Raw genomic sequence first — 27,488 nt, 5'->3', positions numbered from 1 at the left:
GGTGGTTTCGATATTTAACGCTCCCAGGAGAATCTTGCATTGGATCATAGGGACAGGAGGAGGCCTTTCAGCCCCTCGAGCCTGTTCCGCCACTCCATCAGATCATGGCTGATCTGCACCTTAACTCCATCTACCCGCCTTGGTTCTGTAATCCTTAATACCCTCACCGAACAAAAATCTATCGGTCTGAGTTTTGGACATTTTAATTTGACCCCCGGTTTCAACAGTTTTCTGGGGGAGAGAGTTCCAGAATTCCCACCGCCCTTTGTGTGAAGAAACGCTTCCTGACATCACCCCTGAATGGCCTGGCTCTAATTTTAAGGTCCAGGGGGAATAGTGTCTCTCGATCTGCCCCATCAACTCCTTGAATCATCTTAAACACCTCGATTACATCAGCCCTCAATCTTCTATACTCGGGGGAACACAAGATTAGTCTCATTGGGCGGTAAATTGCGGCCTCTCCGGGTGTGTGTGATGTGCGCACGCGCCCGAAGAGGTCCCGCAAGATCCGGGTTCAGGATCGCAATGTACATGGGCCGAGACACAGCACTTGCGACCTATCAAACAGATCGTACGAATGCGAAAGTAAAGTGCCTCCGTGGGCGGAGATTTGGGCTATTTGCCCAACTCTTGCCCCGCGAATGTCCTTCAAACTCTTATGCATGATAACGCAGGCTTGCTTTTACCAGTGTAAGAGTTTTCAAAGGTAGAAAAACATCAATTTTATGATTAATTTTTATATTAAAAACTCTGTCCGTTAAGGTAAGTTCATTTTTAACACTATTAAAACATAATTTTTTTTTCAAAATCAAAAAAATATACTTTTTTCTAAAACATTTAATTTTTTTAAATTTTCAATAAGAGAGGTGTTTTATTTTTATTTATGTGAAGTGTTTTTGTTGTTTTGGGAGTTATCCCTATTCATGGTAATGGCAGCTCCACAACAAACAGAGCTCCCATTGCTGTGAATGAGAATACTACACTGTGATTGGTGGTCCAGGCCCACGTGATCCCGGGATGCCCGTATGATCCCGGGATACGTGGGCCTCTGCGCTGGGCTGTGCATCTAGGCCTCGGAGTGCAAGTGTTCCTTCCTCCGGGACCACCAGGTACTTTGGGAATTTTTTGGATGTGGGAGGCATTCACAATTTCTGGGCCATTGTTTCTGTTTACTCTGCCAATACCAAGGCCCCCTAACCATCATCATCATAGGCAGTCACTCGGAATCGAGGAAGACTTGCTTCCACTCTACAAATGAGTCCTTAGGTGACTGAACAGTCCAATACGAGAGCCACAGTCTCTGTCACAGGTGGGGCAGACAGTGGTTGGAGGAAAGGGTGGGTGGGACTGGTTTGCCGCACGCTCCTTCCGCTGCCTGCGCTTGGTTTCTGCATGCTCTCGGCGACGAGACTCGAGGTGCTCAGCGCGCTCCCGGATGCACTTCCTCCACTTAGGGCGGTCTTTGGCCAGGGACTCCCAGGTGTAGGTGGGGGTGTTGCACTTTATCAGGGAGGCTTTGCGGGTGTTCTTGTAACGTTTCTCCTGCCCACCTGGGGCTTGCTTGCCGTGTAGGAGTTCCGAGTAGAGCGCTTGCTTTGGGAGTCTTGTGTCGGGCATGCGGACAATGTGGCCCGCCCAACGGAGCTGGTCGAGTCTGGTCAGTGCTTCGATGCTGGAGATGTTGGCCTGGTCGAGGACGCTAACGTTGATGTGTCTGTCCAATTCCTGTCCATTCCTGATGGTGCATTCCAAGGAACCCTTCAGCCTCCCACACAAGCATTGGCACATTCAAACCAAACCGGCTAATGGCAGCGTTAAAATAGTGGTGGTGTGTGCAGATGTTTCGCAAATGTTTCCTCGTGTCGCCTCTGGTTCTTTTGCCACTCACTTTTAATCTGTGTTCCCTCTGGTGATCGACCCCTTCAGCCATTGAATAGAGTTTCACTTTATTTACTCTATCTGAAGCCTTCAGGAAGGAGGTTGGCGGGCAAGCCACCAATGCCCCATGGCTGGCAGGTGCCCAGACCAGGGTTCGTGGGCTCTGGTTCCTTTCCTCCCAACAAAGGAGGTCAAGCGATTGCCTGGTGGGATGGTAAAGTTCAGAATCTCGCGGTGTGGGGAGTGACTAGCTTGATCCCACTGCGAATCGCCGTGCGCGCAGTGTATTGGAGCACCATTAGATTTATAGGGCGGAGGATACAGATTCAATAGCAGCCCTCAAAAAGGTATTGGGTAAATACTTAAAGGAGAAATAACTGCCGGGATATGGGGAAGGGCGGGAGGAGTGGGACTGACTGGATTGCTCTTCGAAAGAGCCGGTGCAGACTGGACGGGCCGAATGGCCTCCTTCTGTGCTGTACTTATCTATGATTCTATAATTCCTCTTGGCCGAGGGATGGTGATAAATGGCAGGGAGAATATCCTGAAGGATTTATAATTAAAACATAAGAGAGCATTGCAGCCATTACACTTTGCACAAGCATAGACACTTCAAGTTAGTCATTACTAAATTTCACTTAATTTACCGGGTGAATAAATTGGTTATTACAACTAACTATTAGAGTGGATTTGGCCAAGTTTAAAGTATCCAGTGTAAGTCCGCTCAGTAACTGCAGCCTGATATGAACAGACCCGTTTACGCCAGTATAACTAAGACCGCCTTTTTCTGTCTCTGTAACATCGCCCGTCTCCGCCCCTGCCTCAGCTCATCCGCTGCTGAAGCCCTCATCCATGCATTTGTTACCTCCAGACTTGACTATTCCAACGCACTCCTGGCTGGCTTCCCACATTCTACCCTACGTAAACTAGAGGTGATCCAAAACTTGGCTGCCCCGTATCCTAACTCACACCGTGTCCCACTCACCCATCACTCCCTGTGCTCACTGCCCCGTGTCCTAACTCACACCGAGTCCCACTCACCCATCACCCTCTGTGCTCACTGCCCCGTGTCCTAACTCACACCGAGTCCCACTCACCCATCACTCCCTGTGCTCACTGCCCCGTGTCCTAACTTGCACCGAGTCCCACTCACCCATCACTCCCTGTGCTCACTGCCCCGTGTCCTAACTCGCACCGAGTCCCGCTCACCCATCACCCCCTGTGCTCACTGCCCCGTGTCCTAACTCGCACCGAGTCCCGCTCACCCATCACCCACTGTGCTCACTGCCCCGTGTCCTAACTCGAACCGAGTCCCGCTCACCCATCACCCACTGTGCTCGCTGCCCCGTGTCCTAACTCACACCGAGTCCCGCTCACCCATCACCACCTGTGCTCACCGACCCGTGTCCTAACTCACACCGAGTCCCACTCACCCCTCACCCCCTGTGCTCGCTGACCTACATTGGCTTCCGGTTAAGGAACGCCTCGATTTCAAAATTCTCATCCTTGTTTTCAAATCCCTCCATGGCCCTCGCCCCTCCCTATGTCTGTAATCTCCTCCAGCCCCACAACCCCCCGAGATGTCTGCACTCCTCTAATTCTGCCCTCTTGAGCATCCCTGATGATAATCACTCCACCATTGGTGGCCGTGCCTTCTGTTGCCTGGGCCCCAAGCTCTGGAGCGCCCTCCCTAAACCTCTCCGCCTCTCTACCTCGCTTTGCTCCTTTAATTCGCTCCTTAAAACCTACCTCTTTGACCCGAGTAGAGACAGAGAGGGTGTTTCCCCTTGTGGGGGAATCTAGAACGAGGGGATATAGTTTCAGAATAAGAGGTCACTCATTTAAAACGAAGATGAGGAAGAATTTCTTTTCTCAGAGGGTTGTAAATCTGTGGAATTCTCTGCCCCCGAGAGCTGTGGAGGCTGGGTCATTGAATATATTTAAGATGGAGATAGACAGATTTTTGAGCGATAAGGGAGTCAAGGGTTATGGGGAGCAGGCGGGGAAGTGGAGCTGAGCCCATGATCAGATCAGCCATGATCGTATTGAATGGCGGAGCAGGCTCGAGGGGCCAAATGGCCGACTCCTGCTCCTATTTCTTATGTTCTTATGTTCTTATGTTAAGCTCTTGGCCACCTGCCCTAATTTCTAGTTATGCGGCTCGGTGTCAAATTTTTATCTCATAACACTCCTGTGAAGCACCTTAGGACATCTCACTACATTAAAGGTGCTATATTAATGCACATTTTTGTTGTTGTATGGCAATGCAGTGGTTATATGACTGGTCTAGTACTTCAGCCGAGCTAGATTAATAACCCATAGCGTAAGTTCAAATCCCACCGTGGGCAGTTTGAGAATTTCAATTTAGTTTTTAGAGATTTACTATCAGCAAAAGTAACGATGAATCTGGCGGATTATCATGAAAGCCCAACTGGTTCACGAACGTCCATTGGTGAAGGACACCTTCCCCGTCTGGTCTATATGTGATGAACAAGCCGCTGAACTGGGTCAAACTCCAACAAACATCGACTGCGACGGCACGCAGGTACAGCAGGCGGTGAAGAAGGCAAATGGCATGTTGGCCTTCATCGCGAGGGGACTTGAGTATAGGGGCAGGGAGGTCTTACTGCAGTTGTACAGGGCCTTGGTGAGAGCTCACCTGGAATATTGTGTTCAGTTTTGGTCTCCTAATCTGAGGAAGGATGTTCTTGCTATTGAGGGAGTGCAGCGAAGGTTCACCAGACTGATTCCTGGGATGGCGGGACTGACATATGAGGAGAGACTGGATCGACTAGGCTTATATTCACTGGAGTTTAGAAGAATGAGAGGGGATCTCATAGAAACATATATAATTCTAACGGGATTGGACAGGTTAGATGCAGAAAGAATGTTCCCGATGTTGGGGAAATCCAGAACCAGAGGTCACAGTCTAAGGATAAGAGGTAAGCCATTTAGGACTGAGATGAGAAGAAACTTCTTCACCCAGAGAGTGGTGAACCTGTGGAATTCTCTACCACAAAAAGTTGTTGAGGCCAGTTCATTAGATATATTCAAAAGGGAGTTAGATGTGGCCCTTATGGCTAAAGGGATCAAGGGGTATGGAGAGAAAGCAGGAATGGGGTACTGAGGTGAATGATCAGCCATGATCATATTGAATGGTAGTGCAGGCTCGAAGGGCCAAATGGCCTACTCCTGCACCTATTTTCAATGTTTCTATGTTTGTTTCAAGGAGAACGCCCACCATCGCCTTCTCGGGGTGACTGGGGCTGGGCTATAAATGCCAGTTCTGTCAGCAATGCCCACATCCTGAGAATGATTTTTTTTTAAACATAATTAAGAGTGAATGATGGGGGGGGGTCACCTCAAAACAACTTGCATTTATATAGCGCCTTTAACGTCGTGAAACGTCCCTCGGCGCTTCACGGGAGGGATCATCAGACAAATTTGACTATTACTATTACGCGGCAGTCTCTCGTAACGAGCATGGTGCTCTTCACACCAAAAAAAGACGGGCTCACAGGTGTTACACTGAGTTACATCCTGAAGGGTGGAAGATGCCTGTGGGTGGATTTTTTTGATGTGGGGTGGCCGTTGCACACCAGCCACCACACGGGCTTGACAGAGCCAGGTCTTGGTCCAGTGGCAAGGGTTAAGCAAGATGACTGAAGACCAAGCTCTGTTGCGCGCACGCAACACATTTGACACCAAGCCACTGAAGGTGATATTCGGGTTGGTGGCCAAACACTTTGTTAAAGAGGTAGGTTTAAGGAGCATCTTGAAGGAAGAGAGAGAGGTGGAGAGCAGAGAGGTTTAGGGAGGGGATTCCAGAGCTTAGGGCCCAGGCAGCTGAAGGCACGGCCGCCAATGGTGGAGCGATGGAAATCGGGGGATACGCAGGAGGCTAGAACTAAGTCACGGTTGTTTAGTGCACAAAGTTACATTTCTGTATCTTCTTCTTTCGTATGGTGGTAGCAAATTGATTATCAATATCCCAATCGGATATCCAGGCCAAAGCTTCCAGTGTAACAGTGTGGATATCTTGTAGGCTGCCTGGAAACTCCCTCTGAGGGCAGTGCTCGATGATGTACTCCAGGATCTGATTAGGAGCTCCACTGTCACATGATGGGGAGGCTGTAATCTTCCAGCAATGGAGAAGGTGGCAGTATCGACCGTGACCGGTTCTGAGGCGGTCGATGGTTGTCCACTCTTTGCGACGAAGGTTTGATCCTTCGGGTTGTACCGTGGGGTCCTCGATAAGGAATCCATTCCGTATGTCGCTGTTTTTCCAAGCATTTCTGTATCTATACTACAATTTGCAAATAACCCAAGAGAAACAGCACCAAGTGCTGATATAATAAAGCAGTTTTATTCTCGATTCATTTTATTGTATCTCAGAAAAATAACACTTTGAGCTGTCCGATTGGTTAGATCAATAGGGATTCTAGACCAAACAGTGATACATTTTGCAAACAAGCAGAGGGAAATTAATTGTAAACCAAGAATTATTCGACAAATAAGCCATTAATGCATATAAATATCACATTTAATTGAGTTATGTTGGCATAAGAAAAAGTGGGATAAAATGTGTTATACAAGTCGCTTGTGATTAGGCAATTGACAAAGAATTGCACACAACATATAAAAATAACATTGAATCATTTTGTGATATACAGTAATTACACAACAGGCTTCAAGGGGGGGCGAAATTGTTCTGCGGCCCGACTGAGGGCAGTAACTTTCTGGGAGGTCCCACCACCATCACGGAGATCCTGCCCCCACTGCGGAGGTCCCGCACCCACCATGGAGGTCCCGCCCCGGCGCGGAATTAGAAACATAGAAACATAGAACATATAGAAACATAGAAAATAGGTGCAGGAGTAAGCCATTCGGCCCTTCGAGCCTGCACCGCCATTCGATAAAATCATGTCTGATCATTCACCTCAGTACCCCTTTCCTGCTTTCTCTCGATACCCCTTGATCCCTTTAGCCGTAAGGACCACATCTAACTCCCTCTTGAATATATCCAATGAACTGGCGTCAATAACTCTCTGTGGCAGGGAATTCCACAGGTTAACAACTCTCTGAGTGAAGAAGTTTCTCCTCATCTCAGTCTTAAATGGCCTACCCCTTACCCTCAGACTGTGTCCCCTGGTTCTGGATTTCCCCAACATCGGGAACATTCTACCAGCATCTAACCTGTCCCGTCCCGTCAGAATCTTATACGTTTCTATGAGATCCCCTCTCATCCTTCTAAACTCCAGTGTGTAAAGGCCCAGTTGATTCAGTCTCTCCTCATACGTCAGCCCAGCCATTCCTGGAATCAGTCTGGTGAACCTTCGCTGCACTCCCTCAATAGCAAGAACATCCTTCCTCAGTTTAGGAGACCAAAACCGAACACAATATTCCAGGTGAGGCCTCACCATGGCCCTGTACAATTGCAGAAAGACCTCCCTGCTCCTATACTCAAATCCCCTAGCTATGAAGGTCAACATACCAATTGCCTTCTTTACTGCCTACTGTACCTGCATGCCAACTTCCAATGACTGATGAACCATGACACCCAGGTCTCGTTGCACCTCCCCTTTTCCTTGTCTGCCGCCATTCAAATAATATTCTGCCTTTGTGTTTCTGTCCCCAAAGTGGATAATCTCACATTTATCCACATTATACTGCATCTGCCATGCATTTGCCCACTCCCCTAACCTGTCCAAGTCACTCTGTAGCCTCCTAGCGTCCCCCTAACAGCTCACACCACCACCGAGTTTAGTGTCATCTGCAAACTTGGAGATACTACACTCAATTCCTTTATCTAAATCATTAATGTACATAGTAAAGAGCTGGGGTCCCAGCACTGAGCCCTGCGGCACTCCACTAGTCACTGCCTGCTATTCTGAAAGGGATCCATTTATCCCGACTCTCTGCTTCAGGTCTGCCAACCAGTTCCCTATCCACGTCAGTATAAAACCCCCAATACCATGTGCTTTGATTTTACACACCAATCTCTTGTGTGGGACCTTGTCAAAAGCCTTTTGAAAGTCCAAATACACCACATCCACTGGTTCTCCCTTGTCCACTCTACTAGTTACATCTTCAAAAATTCCAGAAGATTTGTCAAGCATGATTTCCCTTTCATAAATCCATGCTGACTTGGACCGATCCTGTCACTGCTTTCCAAATGTGCTGCTATTTCATCCTTAATAATTGATTCCAACATTTTCCGCACTACTGATGTCAGGCTAACTGGACTATAATTATCCGTTTTCTCTCTCCCTCCCTTTTTAAAAAGTGGTGTTACATTAGCTACCCTCCAGTCCATAGGAACTGATCCAGAGTCGATAGACTGTTGGAAAATGATCACCAATGCATCCACTATTTCTAGGGTCACTTCCTTAAGTACTCTGGGATGCAGACTATCAGGCCCCGAGGATTTATCGGCCTTCAATCCCATCAATTTCCATAACACAATTTCCTGACTAATAAGGATTTCCTTCAGTTCCTCCTTCTCGCTAGACCCTCGGTCCCCTAGTATTTCTGGAAGGTTATTTGTGTCTTCCTTCGTGAAGACAGAACCAAAGTATTTGTTCCCCATTACTATTGCATTAATTTCCTCTTTAACCAGCAACTCCACCCCGCCTCCTATTCCTTTCTGTCTATCCTTCCTAAATGTTGAATACCCCTGGATGTTGAGTTCCCAACCTTGGTCACTCTGGAGCCATGACTCCGTGATGCCAATTACATCATACCCGCTAACTGCTATTTGCGCAGTTAATTCGTCCACCTTATTCCGAATACTCCTCGCATTGAGGCACAGAGCCTTCAGGCTTGTCTTTTTAACACACTTTGCCCCTTTAGAATTTTGCTGTAATGTGGCCCTTTTTGTTTTTTGCCTTGGGTTTCTCTGCCCTCCACTTTTACTATTCTCCTTTCTATCTTTTGCTTCTGCCTTCATTTTATTTCCCTCTGTCTCCCTGCATTGGTTCCCAGCCGCCTGCCATATTAGTTTAACTCCTCCCCAACAGCACTAGCAAATACTCCCCCTAGGACATTGGTTCCAGTCCTGCCCAGGTGCAGACCGTCCGGTTGTACTGGTCCCACCTCCCCCAGAACCGGTTCCAATGTCCCAGGAATTTGAATCCCTTCCTTCTGCACCACTCCTCAAGTCACATATTCATCTGAGTTATCCTGCAATTCCTACTCTGACTAGCACGTGGCACTGGTAGCAATCCTGAGATTACTACTTTTGAGGTCCTACTATTTAATTTAGCTCCTTGCTCCCTAAATTCGTCTCGTAGGACCTTATCCCGTTTTTTACCTATATCGTTGGTACCTATATGCACCACGACAACTGGCTGTTCACCCACCCTTTTCAGAATGTCCTGCACCCGCTCCGAGACATCCTTGACTCTTGCACCAGGGAGGCAACATACCATCCTGGAGTCTCGGCTGCGGCCGCAGAAACATCTATCTATTCCCCTTACAATTGAATCCCCTATCACTATCGCTCTCCCACTCTTTTTCCTGCCCTCCTGTGCAGCAGAGCCAGCCACGGTGCCATGAACTTGGCTGCTGCTGCCCTCCCCTGATGAGTCATCCCCCTCAACAGTACTCAAAGCAGTGTATCTGTTTTGCAGGGGGATGACCGCAGGGGACCCCTGCACTACCTTCCTTGCACTGCTCTTCCTGTTGGTCACCCATTCCCTAGCTGGCTGTGTACCCTTTACCTGTGGTGTGACCAACTCTCTAAATGTGGTATTCACGTCATCTTCAGCATCGTGGATGCTCCAGAGTAAATCCAGCCGCAGCTCCAGTGCCGCAATGCGGTCTGTCAGGTGCTGCAGGCGGATGCACTTCCCGCATATGTAGTCATCAGGGACACCGGAAGCGTCCCTGACTTCCCACATATTACAGGAGGAGCGTAACACATGTCTGAGCTCTCCTGCCATGACTTAACCCCTAGATTAACTTAATTTGGCAACAACAATGCTAAATGTTATTTACTGATAAAGGAAAAGGAAAGAAAAGCTACTTACCAATCACCAGCCAATCACTTACCCCCTTGGTTGTGACGTCACCTTTCGACTTCTTTCTACTTCTTTTTGGCCTTCTGCCCCTTGCTGCAGCTGCACCGGCTGGGCTTCCCACGCTGCCTCTCCGACGCTACTCGATTTCCCGCTGCCCTTACCGCCCCTCAATGGAAGAGGAGCGCAATCTCCCGCACTGCACTTTCCTTCAGGGGCAGTAACTGGGGCCCTACAGGGGCGGGGAGTCAAACACTACGTGGACGCTCCGCCTGGCGCTGACGCACTTCAACGCCCTTCCCCCTCACTTAAAGGGGCGGGGCCGCCGTGTGCTCCGCACGGCCTGTGACGGCCTCCCCTGGGCCACCAGGGCAGCGTGAGACCCAGCCTGAGACGGAGCATGAGCTGCACGATGGCGGCACGGACCACGCTGGGGCTGCCATCGCTGAGCCGACCCGAGAGTCAGCAGGTGAAAAAAGATGGCGTCGCGAGACACTGGGTGCCCTCCTCTTTAAGCACCGCCCCGACAGAGGATGTCCGCCAGCTCCGCGACCCATGGGGCAATTTCCCCCGTGAGGCGGTGAGGGGTCGGAGATGGGCAGAGAGGGGTCGGCGCGGGGTCGGTGAGGGGTCAGCGGGGTCGGTGAGAGGTCAGTGAGGGCGGTGAGGGGTCGTCACGCCGATGACGTCATTGTCGGATGTGCGGTGGCCCGGGGCGTTAACCGCTAGGCCACGGCAGCGCCTCGGCAAACTCCCGGGCGAAAACTGCGTTGTGCCCCGTTACCGCTCCCCTGAGGTACCGCGGGGTTATAAAAAGGGGCCATTTTCCCCCCAGGGTGTTTGAACCTATTCCCAATTGCCACCTCTTAAAATGTCAGCAGTGTTTGTTGGTTAGATTCTAACCAAGCCATCGATATATTATGCGTTGTCTGTTATAATGTTTCTCTGTTTTATATTTCAAGTCTTAGTAATGAGGCAAAATGCCTGTTGACATCTCTCTGTTAAAGTGGGAGCAGAAAGCTGCTGACTACTGCAGCGGCCTTTTCCCAATGCCCAATTATCCTGGCCACCTCTCTATCTTTCGGCCTTCTGCAGACAGCCCAGTGCCCTGCCTCCTGTTAATTGGGACCGGCGCTCCGAGGGAGGGCATTGCTGAGAAAGGCTCGGCTGGCTCAGTAAATCGAGTCTAAGTTAGTGATCTGTCAAGAGATCCAAATCATAAGATGGCCCCTGGAAGAATAATGCTGGGGAGGGTCACACGGGAATTGCATTGGAAGAACGGCTCCCTCAAAGCACAAAGGCCGTGATCTCCCAATCGCTGACGCATGTGGTATACCAAAAATAACGTTTTCTGCCTTGGTGTGAGATCTAATTTTGGGCACTTTGAATGCGCTCAGTTCTGGGGGCCGCACCTCGAGACGGATAGCTTGGCCTTGGAGTGGGGGAGCAGCGCAGATTCAGGGTACGGCAGCAAGTGGTGATCTTACTGGACCAGTAATCTCGAGACCTGGGGTAATGATCCGGAGACACAAGTTCAAATCCCACTGCGGCAGCTGAGGAATTTAAATTCAGTTAATTAAATAAATCTGGAATTAAAAGCCAGTATCAGTGATGGTGACCGTGAAGCTATCGGATTGTTGTAAAAACCCATCTGGTTCACTAATGTCCCTTTAGGGAAGGAAATCTGCCGCCCTTACCCGGTCTGGGCCTATATGTGACTCCAGACCCACAGCGATGTGGTTGACTCTTAACTGCCCTCCGAAATGGCCCAGCAAGACACTCAAGAAGATGGCTAACCACCACCTTCTCGAGGACAATTAGGGATGGGCAATAAATGGCAGCCTTGCTGGTGACACCCACACCCATGAACTAATTTTTTTTAAACCAGCTGAATGATACTGGGGCTAAAAGGGTGACATTATGAGGACAGGTTGGTGGGACCGGGCTTGCACTCCCTCGAGTGTCGAAGATTGAGGGGCGATCTAATTGAGGTGATTAAAGGAGTTGATAGGACAGATAGAGAGAAACTATTCCCTCTGGTGGGGGGAGTCCAGAACAAGGGGGCGTCACCTTAAAATCAGAGCCAGGCCGTTCAGGGGTGATGTCAGGAAGCACCTCTTCACACAAAGGCCAGTGGGAATCGGGAACTCCCTCCCCCAGAAAAGCTGTCGAGGCTGGGGGGTCAATTGAAAATTTCAAAACTGAGATTGATAAGTTTTTGTTGGGTAAGGGTGTTAGGGTTATGGAACCAAGGCGGGTGGATGGAGTTAAGATACAGATCAGCTGTGATCTAATTGAATGGCGGAACAGGCTCCAGGGGCTGAATGGGCCTCCTCCTGTTCCTGTGTAACAGGCTCAAGGGGCTGAATGGACCTCCTCCTGTTCCTGTGTAACAGGCTCGAGGGGCTGAATGGGCCTCCTCCTGTTCCTGTGTAACAGGCTCAAGGGGCTGAATGGACCTCCTCCTGTTCCTATGTAACAGGCTCGAGGGGCTGAATGGCCTCCTCCTGTTCCTGTGTAACAGGCTCAAGGGGCTGAATGGCCTCCTCCTGTTCCTGTGTAACAGGCTCAAGGGGCTGAATGGGCCTCCTCCTGTTCCTGTGTAACAGGCTCGAGGGGCTGAATGGGCCTCCTCCTGTTCCTATGTACCTACAATTAGAAAGTGGGGAGATTTGTCCCTTTAACTTCAGACACATTACGTTGGAAAGGCAGTCGACCACGCGATAGACACACAAGCGTTGTGTAGCAGGAGTGGTTCTCCATGGCTGCGAAGGCAATGTGCTACAGTTTTACTGAGCTCTGCAACGGTTTCTAATTAACAATTAAACCAGTTCGTGAAACATTACTGCCTCAATAATTCACGAGAAAAAATGATGACGCGCAAAAAGCAAATATTTAGAATCAGCAAACGACTGGTAATAATATTTTTCGCTCTCGTTTAGGCAATACTCAGAATCATTACCAGAGAGTTTACTGCGCCACTGCCTGTTACACTGAAGCACAGGAGCATGCAATGACAATGTCCGGAATTTCCTGGAACTTTGCACCGTAACTACGGTCTGAGTGCGACGTTGCTCCGTCAAATCCAAGAAAATTCATGTGTAACTGAGTCAGGCCGAACAAGTCTCCCCGGTGTCCTGGGGCTAATATTTATCCTTCAACCAACATCACCAAGACAGATTATCTGGCCATTTTCACATTGCTGTGTGTGGGAGCTTGCTGTGCACAAATTGGCTGCTGTGTTTCCCACATTACAACAGTGACTACATTCCAAAAGTACTTCATTGGCTGTAAAGCGCGCACGGACATGATGGGCCGAAACAGCCTCCTTCGGTGCCGCCAATTTCTATGGGGACGTCCTGAGGTCGTGAAAGGCACTATATAAATGAAAGTTCTTTCATTGCCCTACACGCAAATTTCCTTGATCAATTGCGTCCCTTCGGAGTTGGCCTGCCGAAGCCCTCTGCCGCTCATTTACACAGCGAGTTTCCTGTCGTTACACCAGCTTCATCACAGGCAGTCCCTGGGAATGGAGGAAGACTTGCTTCCGCTATAAAAGTGAGTTCTCAGGTGACTGAACAGTCCAATACGGGAATTACAGTCTCTGTCACAGGTGGGACAGACAGTGGTTGAAGGAAAGGGTGGGTGGGGAGTCTGGTTTGCCACACGCTCCTTCCGCTGCCCTCGCTTGGTTTCTGCACGCTCTCGACTCGAGGTGCTCAGCGCCCTCCCGGATGCTCTTCCTCCACTTAGGGCGGTCTTTGGCCAGGGACTCCCAGGTGTCGGTGGGGATGTTGCATTTTATCAGGGAGGCTTTGAAGGTGTCCTGGAAATGTTCCTCTGCCCACCTGGGGCTCGCTTGCCGTGTAGGAGTTCCTGTCATGTATGTAACCTTCATGTAACTGTAACCTTTATGTAACAACACTGTACACTGTATGCACCTAAGAAATGCACACCTTGACCACAGGGGGTGAACTTGTGGGAGACGCTCCTCACCTGGTCATCCAGGTATATAAAGGGAGGTCCCACGCAGGGCCATCACTTCTTGGTCCTGTGAATAAAAGTGTAGGGTCACAGAGTGACCTTGTCTGCATAACGTGCCTCATGTTGATTTACAGTAGTGTGTAAGGATACAACATTTGGCGACAAGAAACGGGAATCAACGACTCACGAGAATGGCCACCGGTAGCACAGAGGAACAGTACTGTGTTGGTGAGGACTGGGACGATTTCGTTGAGAGGCTCCAGCAGAGCTTTGTCACGAAGGACTGGCTGGGAGCGGCAGCGGCTGACAAGCGAAGGGCGCATCTACTGACCAGCTGTGGACCTAAGATGTACGCACCGATGAAAGACCTGCTCGCACCCGAGAAGCTGGTGGACAAGACCTTTGAGGAGCTCAGCAAACTGATCGATGAGTACCTCAAACCGGCAAGCAGTATACACATGGCCCAACACCGATTCTATACGCACTGACGTCAGGAAGGGCAGAGCATACCGGACTTTGTTGCGGACCTTCGGCGCTTGGCCAGCCTCTGTCAGTTCACAGACACCTGCAGGGGGGAGATGTTACAGGATTTCTTCATTGAGGGCATTGGTCATGCCGGGATTTTTAGGAAGCTAATTGAGACCAAAGACTTGACCTTGGAAGCAGCGGCTTTGATGGCTCAAACCTTCATGGCCGGGGAGGAGGAAACCAAGATCATATACGCGAGCAACTTTGCTCCCAACGTGGCGATGGAGCAGGGAATTAACATGGTAAACGCGACTCAGAACCCCGCAGGCAGGCAAGGGCAATTCGACATGAACCAGGCAGTAACAGACTCTAGGGTGGGCCCTCAACAGAGACAATGGCAAGTTGAACGGACGTTTACACCATCACAAGGGACAATACGTCCCGGGATGGGGCCATTGACACCCACTAACAGAGTGCTCAAGAGTAATCAAAGAGACAATCAGAGAGGAATGCCTGGTAACGGCTCTTTTGTTCACAACAATCTCAGCTCATGCAGGAAGTGCGGGGGCAGACATGCTGCGAAGACCTGCAAGTTTCAACAATTTATCTGCAGAAATTGTAACTTCAGTGGACATTTAGCCAGGATGTGTGGGAAGCCTGCAGCGAGGCTGGTTTATGAAGTGGATGAACCACAAGAGGGGTCTGCAAGGCAGGGTTATGCTTGGGACACAGCAATGGACGCTGAAGTTCAGCGGGTCCCGGTGGCAAACATCCACAGCTCATACACAAAAACGCCACCTATGATGATGAGAGTACTGTTAAATGGCATCCTGGTGCGCATGGAGCTGGACACAGGAGCCAGCCAGTCACTTATGAGTGTCCAACAATTCGAGAAACTATGGCCACTCAGAGCTAGCAGACCCAAACTAGAACGCATTGACACGCAATTACGGACGTACACCAAAGAGATCATCCAGTGCTAGGCAGTGCAATGTTGGTGGTCACACATAATGGATCAGAGAACCGGCTGCCACTCTGGATTGTCCCGGGAAATGGTCCCGCGCTTTTGGGGAGGAGCTGGCTAGCCGAGATGAACTGGAAATGGGGGGATGTGCACGCCATTTCATCTGTGGAGCGAAGTTCATGCTCACAGGTCCTACAAAAGTTTGAGTTACTATTTCAACCTGGTGTCGGGACTTTCAAAGGTACCAAAGTAGTGATACGCATCACCCCAGACGCCAGACCAGTGCACCATAAAGCCAGAGCTGTGCCGTATGTGATGCGGGAGAAAATTGAGAGTCAGTTGGACAGGTTGCTAAAAGAGGGCATGATTTCGCCCGTTGAATTCAGCGACTGGGCAAGCCCCATCGTCCCTGTCCTAAAAACGGATGGCTCGGTCAGGATCTGTGGCGACTACAAGGCCACCATCAATCGAGTGTCACTACAAGACCAATACCCGCTTCCGAGAGCGGAGGATCTTTTTGCCACGCTGGCAGGCGATAAGCTGTTCACCAAGTTGGACCTCACTTCGGCCTACATGACCCGAGAACTGGCCGAAGAATCCAAGCTACTGACCACCATCACCACGCACAAGGGGCTGTTTGTCTACAACAGGTGTCCGTTTGGCATTCGATCAGCGGCCGCTATCTTTCAAAGGAACATGGAAAACCTGCTCAAATCCATCCCCGGAACAATCGTATTTCAGGACGACATCCTTATCACGGGTCGAGACACCGAGGAACACCTCCACAACCTGGAGGAGGTGCTACGCCGACTGGACCGGGTAGGCCTGCGACTAAAGAAGTCCAAGTGTGTGTTTTTGGCTCCCGAGGTCAAGTTTCTGGGCAGGAGGTTTGCCGCAAACAGGATCCGGCCTACCGAATCCAAAACGGAGACGATCCGTCACGCGCCCAGGCCCGGCACCACATCGGAGTTGCGTTCATTTCTGGGACTATTGAAGTATTTCAGGAACTTTCTGCCGAAGTTAAGCACATTGTTGGAGCTGCTACACATGCTCCTGCGTAAGGGTTGCGATTGGTTTTGGGGGGACTGTCAGGAACGGGCTTTCAATCGGGCGCGGAAGCTGCTTTGTTCTAACAAGCTGTTGACCCTGTATGACCCCTGTAAGAATTTGGTTTTGACATGTGATGCATCGTCCTATGGGGTAGGGTGCGTGATGCAGCAGAGTAATGATGGGGGCCAACTCCAACCTGTGGCTTATGCTTCAAGGTCGCTCTCCCAAGCAGAAAGGGGATATGGGATGGTTGAAAAGGAAGCACTCTCATGTATCTATGGGGTGAAAAAGATGCAACAGTACCTTTTTGGCAGAAGGTTCCAGTTAGAAACAGACCACAAGCCGTTAACATCCCTGCTGTCAGACAGCAAGGCTGTCAATGCCAATGCGTCAGCTCACATACTGCGATGGGCTCTCACGCTGGCTGCGTATGACTACACCATACGGCACCGGCCAGGCACCGAAAATTGCGCTGACGCGCTCAGCAGTCTTCCACTGGCCACCACCGAGGGGGCAGTGGAGCAAAGCGCTGAGATGGTCATGGCTGTCGATGCTTTTGACAGCACAGGCTCCCCCATCACAACCCACCAGATCAAAACCTGGACAAACAGAGATCCCCTCCTATCCCTGATTAAGAAATGCGTCCTGACTGGGGATTGGGCGCCCACACACGGAGCATGCCCTGAAGAGGTCAGACCGTTTCACAGACGGATGGATGAACTGTCCATCCAAGCCGACTGCCTACTATGGGGCAGCCGGGTAGTTATGCCCCAGAAGGGAAGGGAAGCATTCATCAGGGAACTCCACAGTGAGCACCCAGGCATTGTGCTGATGAAGGCCATTGCCCGTTCACATGTATGGTGGCCGGGAATTGATGCAGACCTGGAACACTGTGTTTGCAGGTGCACGATGTGTGCCCAGCTGGGCAATGCCCCCAGGGAGGCCCCACTCAGGCCATGGCCCTGGCCCACCAGGCCATGGTCACGTATTCACGTAGACTACGCGGGCCCGTTCATGGGGAAAATGTTCCTCATTGTTGTTGATGCGTACTCGAAATGAATCGAGTGCATCATTTTGAATTCGTGCACGACATCCACCACAGTGGAGAGTCTGCGTGCGGTCTTTGCGACCCACGGCTTGCCGGACATCCTGGTTAGCGACAACGGCCTGTGTTTCACTAGCTATGAATTCCGGGAGTTCATGTCGGTTAATGCCATCAAACATGTCAGGACAGCACCGTTCAAGCCGGCTTCCAATGGCTAGGCGGAACGTACGGTCCGAATCATAAAACAGGGCATGCTCCAGATTTAAGGACCCTCCTTTCAATGCTGCCTATCGCGCCTCCTGCTGGCCTACAGGTCCCGACCGCATTCGCTCACGGGAGTCCCGCCAGCAGAACTACTCATGAAATGTACACTTAAAACTCGGCTGTCCCTCATTCATCCCGTCCTGTCAGACATTGTTGAGGGCAAGTGCCAGTCCCAAAATGAGTGCCATGACCGTAACTCAAAGGGGAGATGTATAGAAATCGATGACCCTGTATTTGTTCTTAATCACGCTGTGGGGCCCAAGTGGCTTGAGGGAACTGTAATTGGCAAAGAGGGGAATAGGGTCATAGTGGTCAGACTTAACAATGGACAGATATGCCGCAAGCATCTGGACCAAGTCAAAAAAAGGTTCAGCATGGACACTGAGGAACCTGAGGAAGATCATGAGATGGTATTCACACCACCGCCAGTGAACGAGCAACAAGAACATTCAGCAGTATGCACAGTCCCTGCGGTCAGCCCGGACGAGCCGGAATCACCACAGGTGACAAAGACGCATGCCAAGGCTCAACAACCAGAGCCCCAACTGCGGCGCTCCACGAGAGAGAGAGCGTCGAACGCCGGAAAGACTCAATCTTTGACCCAAAGATGTTGAGGGGGGAGGTGATGTCACGTATGTAACCTTCATGTAACTGTAACCTTCATGTAACAACAGTGTACACTGTATACACCTAAGAAATGCACACCTTGACCACAGGGGGTGAACTTGTGGGAGACTCTCCTCACCTGGTCATCCAGGTATATAAAGGGAGGTCCCAGAGTGACCTTGTCTGCAGAATGCACCTCGTGTTGATTTACAGTAGTGTGTAAGGACACAACAGTTCCGAGTAGAGCGCTTGCTTTAGGAGTCTCGTATTGGGCATGCGGACAATGTGCCCGCCCAACGGAGCTGGTCGAGTGTGGCCAGTGTTTCGATGCTGGGGATGTTAGTCTGGTCGAGGACGCTGATGTTGGTGTGCCTGTCCTCCCAGGGGATTTGCAGGATCTTGCGGAGACATCAGCACTGTGTTGGCGTAAGATTTATCCTCCAAGATTTTGGCACAGTGCGGATTGAGGTCACCTGCTGTCTGGATTTGTGGAGTTTGAATTTTTCTTACTGTTAGATCTCTTAAATTTCAATGAAATGCGAACTCCGGTTGTAGTTTTAACATAGCTTTTATTCTGGCAGCTGCAACAAGCTCTTGGCTTTAAGCCAGACCTTTGTCCTTCTGAGACACAGGACAAAATATGGCTGTTTTTATACCTGATCAATTTACAGAAAAGAACTCGCCTTCTTTGACCTTATTGGCTCAATTGATATACTGTTAACCTTTAATTGGCTCGCTGCCAGAGGTCCTGAAATGTCAAGTTGCATTGATGACTTAATGCAACATGCTCTCACTCACTTAGCAGCTCTGACTGGGGGGGTCTGTGCTTTCTCACAGCCTGCTTGTTTGAATTCTCTATCAATCCCCCCTTTGATTCTTTCACAAACTGAATCATAAAACATCAGGTACCACTGGTTTAACATTCTACAAAATAATTTCATACATGTTAATAGAGTTTCCTTCTAAAATTTGTTGATGTGTTTCACCACATGTCCGGACTAGTAGCTTCCACACAAATTTACACCAACCCGAGTTCCATCGTGGCCACAATGGAAGTCTGGTTTTAGTAGGTTAATTAACCTTATTCCAATTTAATCCAAATCAATATCTTAATTCAACCAGTAATCAACCTTCCCTTAAGCATAACATACCCCTGTGCCACGTACAGACGGTCTGCTGGGACCTGCAAGGTGTCTCACCTGTGGGACAGCAGCTACAGCCACCTGGTCGCAACAACATTTAATCAACATAAACAAACAATATAAAAGTAAAACAATTACAACAAATAGAATTAAACCTTCCACCAATGAAGGTCCTATTGAACCTAGCCATCCAGTGGCTCCACTCCACAAAGTGAATGATGGGGGTTGCTTAAGTTTTTCTACCTCCTTTTGGATATGCTCCGCTAAGTGGGTAATTTCTTCGGAGCTATCTGGGATATTTGTGCAACACTCAGTTCCGAGTAAGGTGCAAGTACCTCCCTTTTCAGCCAGGATGTAATCAAGGGCCAGTCTATTCTGTAGGGCTACTGTGCGGATTGCTACCATTTCTGCATTGATTTTAACTAGGGCCTCTGAGGTATCATTGGCTACCCGTTCCACAACGGATGCCATGTTAATGGATTCCCTTGCCAGTTTGGAGGTCCCATACCCAGGGATCAGAATGGCAAAGAACCTCTCTGTTCCTGTGATAGCTCTCTTAGGACGGTGTAAATGTTCTGACAGTGACTTTATATGATACATATAAGGCACAATATAGGCTAAATAGCAGGATCCCATCCAATTCTGGGGCAGCCAAGGGTAGGCCTTGTGGCCACACACCCAATAGGTGCCATTATATGCAATGAAGGTTAGCTGTTTCTTTGTCAGCAACACTCCGGGGCCTGTCCAGGCTTTTCCATCTGTTTTATTCAGGATCCCTGTTATGTTAAGAACTCCCACATCAGCCCAGTTTGGACTGTTCCGTGGCTTGATTATATTATAATTCCGGGAGCAGTTACTATACCCCATATTTTGGCCTCCTTTGATGTTTCTAATCAGACAGACCGATTCCCTCGGTCTTCCTATTCCCGTTGTATTAGTGATAACAAAAAATGGGGGCCGTTTGGAATTATTGTACCATGGTTGGTATCCCCCTTCAAAGGTAGTCAGATTGTAACCTGCTGACTTCCATTTACGTGCCCAGTTTTCCGTATCCTGAAACGCATTGCCTGTTTTGTTTTGATTAATTATCCACTCAGCCATTTCCGAGATATTCAAGGGAACTGGCCTCAAGGGAATCCCTCCCTTTGAGTGAATAGGAATATGCGCACATACCCAACAACTAGAAATGTTACCTTGTTTGGCATAAATGTATGACATATATAAAACGGTATTTACATGTAATTCCCTGGATACCCTATTATTTCCCTTTGGTGCAGAGGGTCGGCTAGTAAGAAGTAGGCAAATGCCTAGAATACCTACAGTCAGTAATACAGTAAATTTATACATTTTGGCAAAAAGTAATTGTCCTTATCAGATTTCAGCTTCAGTTACGGGTGCTCATTTAATATGTGAAGCATGGATCCAGGCTTTCTTTCCTTGGACTTTAACAGCTGCCTGGGTGGTCAATAACACTTGGTAACTCCCTCCCACTTGGCACCCAAAGGTTCTTTATGCAACTTTTTCACATAGACCCAGACTCCCGGGATGATGTCGTGTCCTCCTTCGGGTGGATTACCCCAAGCTGCCAATACCTGTCGGGAAACAGAACTAATAACATTGGTTAGGTTCTGACAGTATGATAACAAAGTGTCACTCATTAAGTGAACATCAGCTTTCCGTAAATCGATAGTTCCTGGCAGCGACATGGATCTTCCTGTTATAATTTCAAATGGGTTTAGACCTGTAGTTCTGTTCGGGGTTGCCCTAATGCTACATAGCACTATTGGTAGTGCCTGGGGCCATGGTGTTCCTTCTTGGTGATATTTGGCAAGTTGTTGTTTCAGAGTTCGATTCATTCACTCTACTTGTCCTGATGATTGTGGATGATAAGGACAGTGTAAATCCCACGTAATGTTCAGTAACCTACAGACTTCTTGGCATACAGCACCTGTGAAGTGTGTTCCCTGATCTGAGTCAATGCTACTCGGGACTCCCCATCGGGGAATGTAACCCTTACACAAGATCTTTGCAGTGTGATTGGCTGTGGCTCTTTTAGTTGGGACAGCTTCTACCCATCTAGAGAATCTGTCGACCATGACAAGAATGTTAGTGTATCCTTGGCATGAAGGGAGAGATATATAATCAACCTGCAGATGCTGGAATGGTCCGGATATAAAAGGGGTCAGAGGGTCTAGTAAGGAGGGGGAACTGAGGGAAATCTTTATTAGTCGGGAAATTGTGTTGGGGAAATTGATGGGATTGAAGGCCGATAAATCCCCAGGGCCTGATGGACTGCATCCTAGAGTACTTAAGGAGGTGGCCTTGGAAATAGTGGATGCATTGACAGTCATTTTCCAACATTCCATTGACTCTGGATCAGTTCCTATGGAGTGGAGGGTAGCCAATGTAACCCCACTTTTTAAAAAAGGAGGGAGAGAGAAAACAGGGAATTATAGACCGGTCAGCCTGACCTCAGTAGTGGGTAAAATGATGGAATCAATTATTAAGGATGTCATAGCAGTGCATCTGGAAAATGGTGACATGATAGGTCCAAGTCAGCATGGATTTGTGAAAGGGAAATCATGCTTGACAAATCTTCTGGAATTTTTTGAGGATGTTTCCAGTAAAGTGGACAAAGGAGAACCAGTTGATGTGGTATATTTGGACTTTCAGAAGGCTTTCGACAAGGTCCCACACAAGAGATTAATGTGCAAAGTTAAAGCACATGGGATTGGGGGTAGTGTGCTGACGTGGATTGAGAACTGGTTGTCAGACAGGAAGCAAAGAGTAGGAGTAAACGGGTACTTTTCAGAATGGCAGGCAGTGACTAGTGGAGTGCCGCAAGGTTCTGTGCTGGGGCCCCAGCTGTTTACATTGTACATTAATGATTTAGACGAGGGGATTAAATGCAGTATCTCCAAATTTGCGGATGATACTAAGTTGGGTGGCAGTGTGAGCTGCGAGGAGGATGCTATTAGGCTGCAGAGTGACTTGGATAGGTTAGGTGAGTGGGCAAATGCATGGCAGATGAAGTATAATGTGGATAAATGTGAGGTTATCCACTTTGGTGGTAAAAACAGAGAGACAGACTATTATCTGAATGGTGACAGATTAGGAAAAGGGAAGGTGCAACGAGACCTGGGTGTCATGGTACATCAGTCATTGAAGGTTGGCATGCAGGTACAGCAGGCGGTTAAGAAAGCAAATGGCATGTTGGCCTTCATAGCGAGGGGATTTGAATACAGGGGCAGGGAGGTGTTGCTACAGTTGTACAGGGCCTTGGTGAGGCCACACCTGGAGTATTGTGTACAGTTTTGGTCTCCTAACTTGAGGAAGGACATTCTTGCTATTGAGGGAGTGCAGCGAAGGTTCACCAGACTGATTCCCGGGATGGCGGGACTGACCTATCAAGAAAGATTGGATCAACTGGGCTTGTATTCACTGGAGTTCAGAAGAATGAGAGGGGACCTCATAGAAACGTTTAAAATTCTGACGGGTTTAGACAGGTTAGATGCAGAAAGAATGTTCCCAATGTTGGGGAAGTCCAGAACCAGGGTCACAGTCTGAGGATAAGGGGTAAGCCATTTAGGACCGAGATGAGGAGAAACTTCTTCACCCAGAGAGTGGTGAACCTGTGGAATTCTCTACCACAGAAAGTAGTTGAGGCCAATTCACTAAATATATTCAAAAGGGAGTTAGATGAAGTCCTTACTACTCGGGGGATCAAGGGGTATGGTGAGAAAGCAGGAAGGGGGTACTGAAGTTTCATGTTCAGCCATGAACTCATTGAATGGCGGTGCAGGCTAGAAGGGCTGAATGGCCTACTCCTGCACCTATTTTCTATGTTTCTATGTATGTTTCTATGACAGGGGCAGGGGGCCTCAGTTGGGGCATTACCGTGATGGGTCCAGAATTATTTTTCTGGCAGACCACACAGACCAAACGAACTCGCCTTCTTTGACCTTATTAGCTCAATTGATATACTGTTAACCTTTAATTGGCTCGCTGCCAAAGGTCCTGAAATGTCAAGTTGATTGATGACTGAATGCAACATGCTCTCACTTACGTAGCAGCTCTGACTGGGGGGGGGGGGGGGGTCTGTGCTTTCTCACAGCCTGCTTGTTTGAATTCTCTATCACTTACTAAGACTAGCCCTGGACCTATCCAAAATATGATCAGTCTCCGTGACCGCTAGGGGGTCGAAGTTCGATCCTGCCGTTTTTGAGGCGGTGTCACTGCCTGAGGGCTGATTTTAGCGCCGGGCGTTGGGCGTGGGCTCCAAATTCAGTTTTTACGGCCAAAGATGAGGGAGTAGCACTAACAGTGATGTTGTACACTCACCCTCGGGCGGGAGCTCAGAAGGCTGACTGAATCTCCTGGCGGGAGGCTGCCGCATTGCTGGGAAACGGGGAGAAAGAAAAACATAAGAACATAAGAAGTAGGAGCAGGAGTCGGCCATTCGGCTCCCCGAGCCTGCTCCGCCATTTAATAAGATCATGGCTGATCTGATCATGGACTCATCCCCGCCCGCTCCCCATAATCCCTTATCCCCTTATCATTTAAGAAACTGTCTATCTCTGTCTTAAATTTATTCAATGTCCCAGCCTCCACAGCTCTCTGAGGCAGCGAATTCCACAGATTTACAACCCTCTGAGAGAAGAAATTTCTCCTCATCTCAGTTTTAAATGGGCGGCCTCTTATTCTAAGATCATGCCCCCTAGTTCTAGTCTCCCCCATCAGTGGAAACATCCTCTCTGCATCCAAAAAGAATCACAAAAGCTTCTCCGACCCACACACACAATTCCCCACTGGTACAACTGGTAAATAAAAGCTGAAATAAATAAAGAAAAAAACTTACCTTGATCACTGGGTGATTCCGCCCAAGATCCGCTATGTTGACACCACTTCTCGCTCGCCGGACAAACCTATTAATAACAATAACTTTTATTTATATAGCGCCTTTAACGTAGTAAAACGTCCCAAGACCCTTCACAACAGTGTTGCAGACAAACAGATAAATTTGACACCGAGCCACAGAAGAAATTACGGCAGATGATCAAAAGCTTGTTTAAAGAGGTCAGTTTTAACGAGCATCTTAAAGGAGGAGAGAGAGGTAGAGTGGTGGAGAGGTTTAGGCAGGGAGTTGCAGAGCTTGGGGCCCAGGCAGCTGAAGGCATGGCCACCGATGGTTGAGCGATTATAATCAGGGATGTTCAAGAGGCCAGAATTTGAGGAGCGCAGAGATCTTGTGGGATTGTGAGGCTGAAGGAGATTACAGAGACAGGGAGGGGAGAGGCCATGGGGGGATTTGTAAACAGGGATGAGAATTTTGATATCGAGGCATTGCTTAACCGGGAGCCAATGTAGGTCAGAAAGCACAGGGGTGATGGGTCATCGTGACTTGGTGCGGGTTAGGACACGGGCTGCTGAGTTTTGGATGACTTCAAGTTTACGTAATGTGGAATGTGGGAGGCTGGCCAGGAGTGAGTTGGAGTAGTCAGGTCTGGAGGTAACAAAGGCATGAATGAGGGCTTCAGCAGCAGAAGAGCTGAGGCAGAGGCCGAGGCGGGCGATGTTACGGAGGTGGAAAAATGCGGTTTTAGTTATGCCGCGGATATGTGGCTGGAAACTCATTTCAGGGTCAAATATGACACCTAGGTTGCGAACAGTCTTGTTCACCCTCAGATTGATGCTAGAGAGAGGGATGGAGTCAGTGGTTAGGGAACGCAGTTTGTGGCGGGGACCAAAGATAATGGCTTCAGTCTTCCCAATATTTAATTGGAGAAAATTTCTGCTCATCCAGTACTGGATGTCGGACAAGCAATCTGACAAGTTAGATACCAAGCAGGGGTCGACAGAAGTGATGGAGGGGTAGAGCTGGGTGTCATCTGAGTACATGTGGAAACTGACTCCGTGTTTTCGGATGATGTCGCCAAGGGGCAGCATATAGATGAGAAACAGGAGGGGGCCCAGGATAGATCCTTGGGGGACATCAGAGGTAACGATGCGGGGGCGGGAAGAGAAGCCGTTGGGGGAGATTCTCTGGCTACGATTAGATGGATAAGAATGGAACCAGGCGAGTGCAGTCCCACCCAGCTGGATGATGGTGGAGAGGCGTTGGAAGAGGATGGAGTGGTCAACCGTGTCAAAGGTTGCAGACAGGTCGAGATAGTTTACCTTGGTCATAGTCACAAAGGATGCAATTTGTTACTTTGATGAGATCAGTTTCGGTACTGTGACAGGGGCGGAAACTGGATCGAAGGGATTCAAACATTGAATTCATGGAAAGACGGTCACGGATTTTAGGAGGCAACAACACGTTCAAGTACTTTGGACAGGAAAGGGGAGGTTGGAGATGGGTCAATAGCGATCAAGCAAAGTGGGGTCAAAGGTTGTTTTTTTGAGGAGAGGGGTGATGACAGCAGATTTGAGGGAGAGGGGGCCAGTACCCGAGGACAGAGAACCGTGAACAATGTCGGCTAACATGGGGTCTAGAAAAGGAAGTTGGGATAATATCGCGAGAGCGGCGCCAAGGGGGCGTTGCACGCTGGATGGGGTCACCATGCGGGTGGCGTTAGAGGGTGCAGCGTTACCGGTTAGCACCTCCACCAACGACAAACTCAATGGCAGGGAGGAGTGGACACCACTCGCCGCCAACGGTGAGCCTCTGCCGCCCCATCGCCGGCATTAACCGGCGGCCTTAGCAAGGAAATTTCAGCCCCTAAATCTTTCTGGAATGGACTTCCCATGTTAAGCACAATATCGGGAGAGGAAGAGGCAAGAAGCTCCAAGAGAACATGAGAGCACAAGAAATAGGAGCAGGAGTCGGCCATTCGGCCCCTCGAGTCTGCTCCGCCATTCAATGAGATCATGGCTGATCTGATCTTGGCCTCAGCTCCACTTCCCCGCCCGCTCCCCATAACCCTTGACTCCCTTATATTTCAAGAATCTGTCTATCTCCACCTTAAATATATTCAACGACTCAGCCTCCACAGCTCTCTGGGGCAGGGAATTCCAAAGATTCCCTGTGAGGCAACCCTCTCGCTTTCACCCCTGTTGGTGATGCTGCATCTGCACCTGTCTTACGTCAGAATTTACACACCAGCGCGGGCAAATTTAAACATAAATTTTCCTCGGCAAGTTCGGTGCAGAAATCGGCCATAAACGTTGCCATAATTCCTGCATTCCAGGGAATTCCAGACCAATAACTCTCAGGAATCATTCACTGATTTCCACATATCTTGGAGTTCAGTATTGTTAGCAGATTGAGAATCAAGTCATCTGAACCATCACAGAATATAAAGTTAATATTTATCCCTCAATCAACATCACTAACACAGATTATCTGGTCATTATCACATTGCAGTTTGTGGGAGCTTGCTGTGCGCAAATTGGCTGCCGCGTTTCCCATGTTACAACAGTGACTGCACTCCAAAAAGTACCTCATTGGCTGTAAAGCGCTTTGAGGGGTCTGGTGGTCGTGAAAGGCGCTATATAAATTCTTTCTTTATTAATAGACTTCAACTGGACTTTAAAAAAAACCCACAACGACACCAACAGTGAAAAATGAGAGATTGCGGAGGGAACGATTTCCAATCCAGACAACCGCTCTGACAGAGCTCACCAGGGGTTTTACAACACACTAATATACTGTCGGCATCAATCTTACACTGGAGTGGAACTCTGAACCTTGTTTGCCTCCAACCAGATGAAGGAACACCTTAGTGTCACTGCGAATATGTCATGGCCCAGAGAGTAATGGACTGTGTAGAACACGTCTGTTCTGAATCAGTGCAATTGATTTCATGACTTGGTTGTCATATAAGTTGAGAATGCATTCTGATTAACAAAGCTACCAGCCTCATATATATATATATATATATATCAATGTATATAGTTACACACATATATATATCAATATTTGTCCATACTCAGAAAGACATACACACATATTAATACACATAAAGAAACAAAGTGGTGTGTATCTGTAAAGCATGCACTCCCATGTTCCGCCACCAGGGAGCTCATCCCCTCAAGTCCCAAGGGATCCCAGCATCCCTTGAGAGCAC

At 48.9% G+C, this 27,488-nt stretch overlaps 1 protein-coding gene across 1 annotated transcript in view; it reads left to right on the top strand.

Annotated features, from left to right (window-relative positions):
* The window catches only part of galnt9 (polypeptide N-acetylgalactosaminyltransferase 9), a 443,197-nt gene that overhangs the window by 820 nt on the left and 414,889 nt on the right, over positions 1-27,488 (top strand). The gene's annotated exons all lie outside the window — the stretch shown is intronic.

Source organism: Pristiophorus japonicus, chromosome 8 (genome assembly GCF_044704955.1).
Source record: "Pristiophorus japonicus isolate sPriJap1 chromosome 8, sPriJap1.hap1, whole genome shotgun sequence".
Classification (NCBI taxonomy): Eukaryota; Metazoa; Chordata; class Chondrichthyes; family Pristiophoridae; genus Pristiophorus; species Pristiophorus japonicus.
This window is presented reverse-complemented; position numbering and strand designations above follow the sequence as displayed.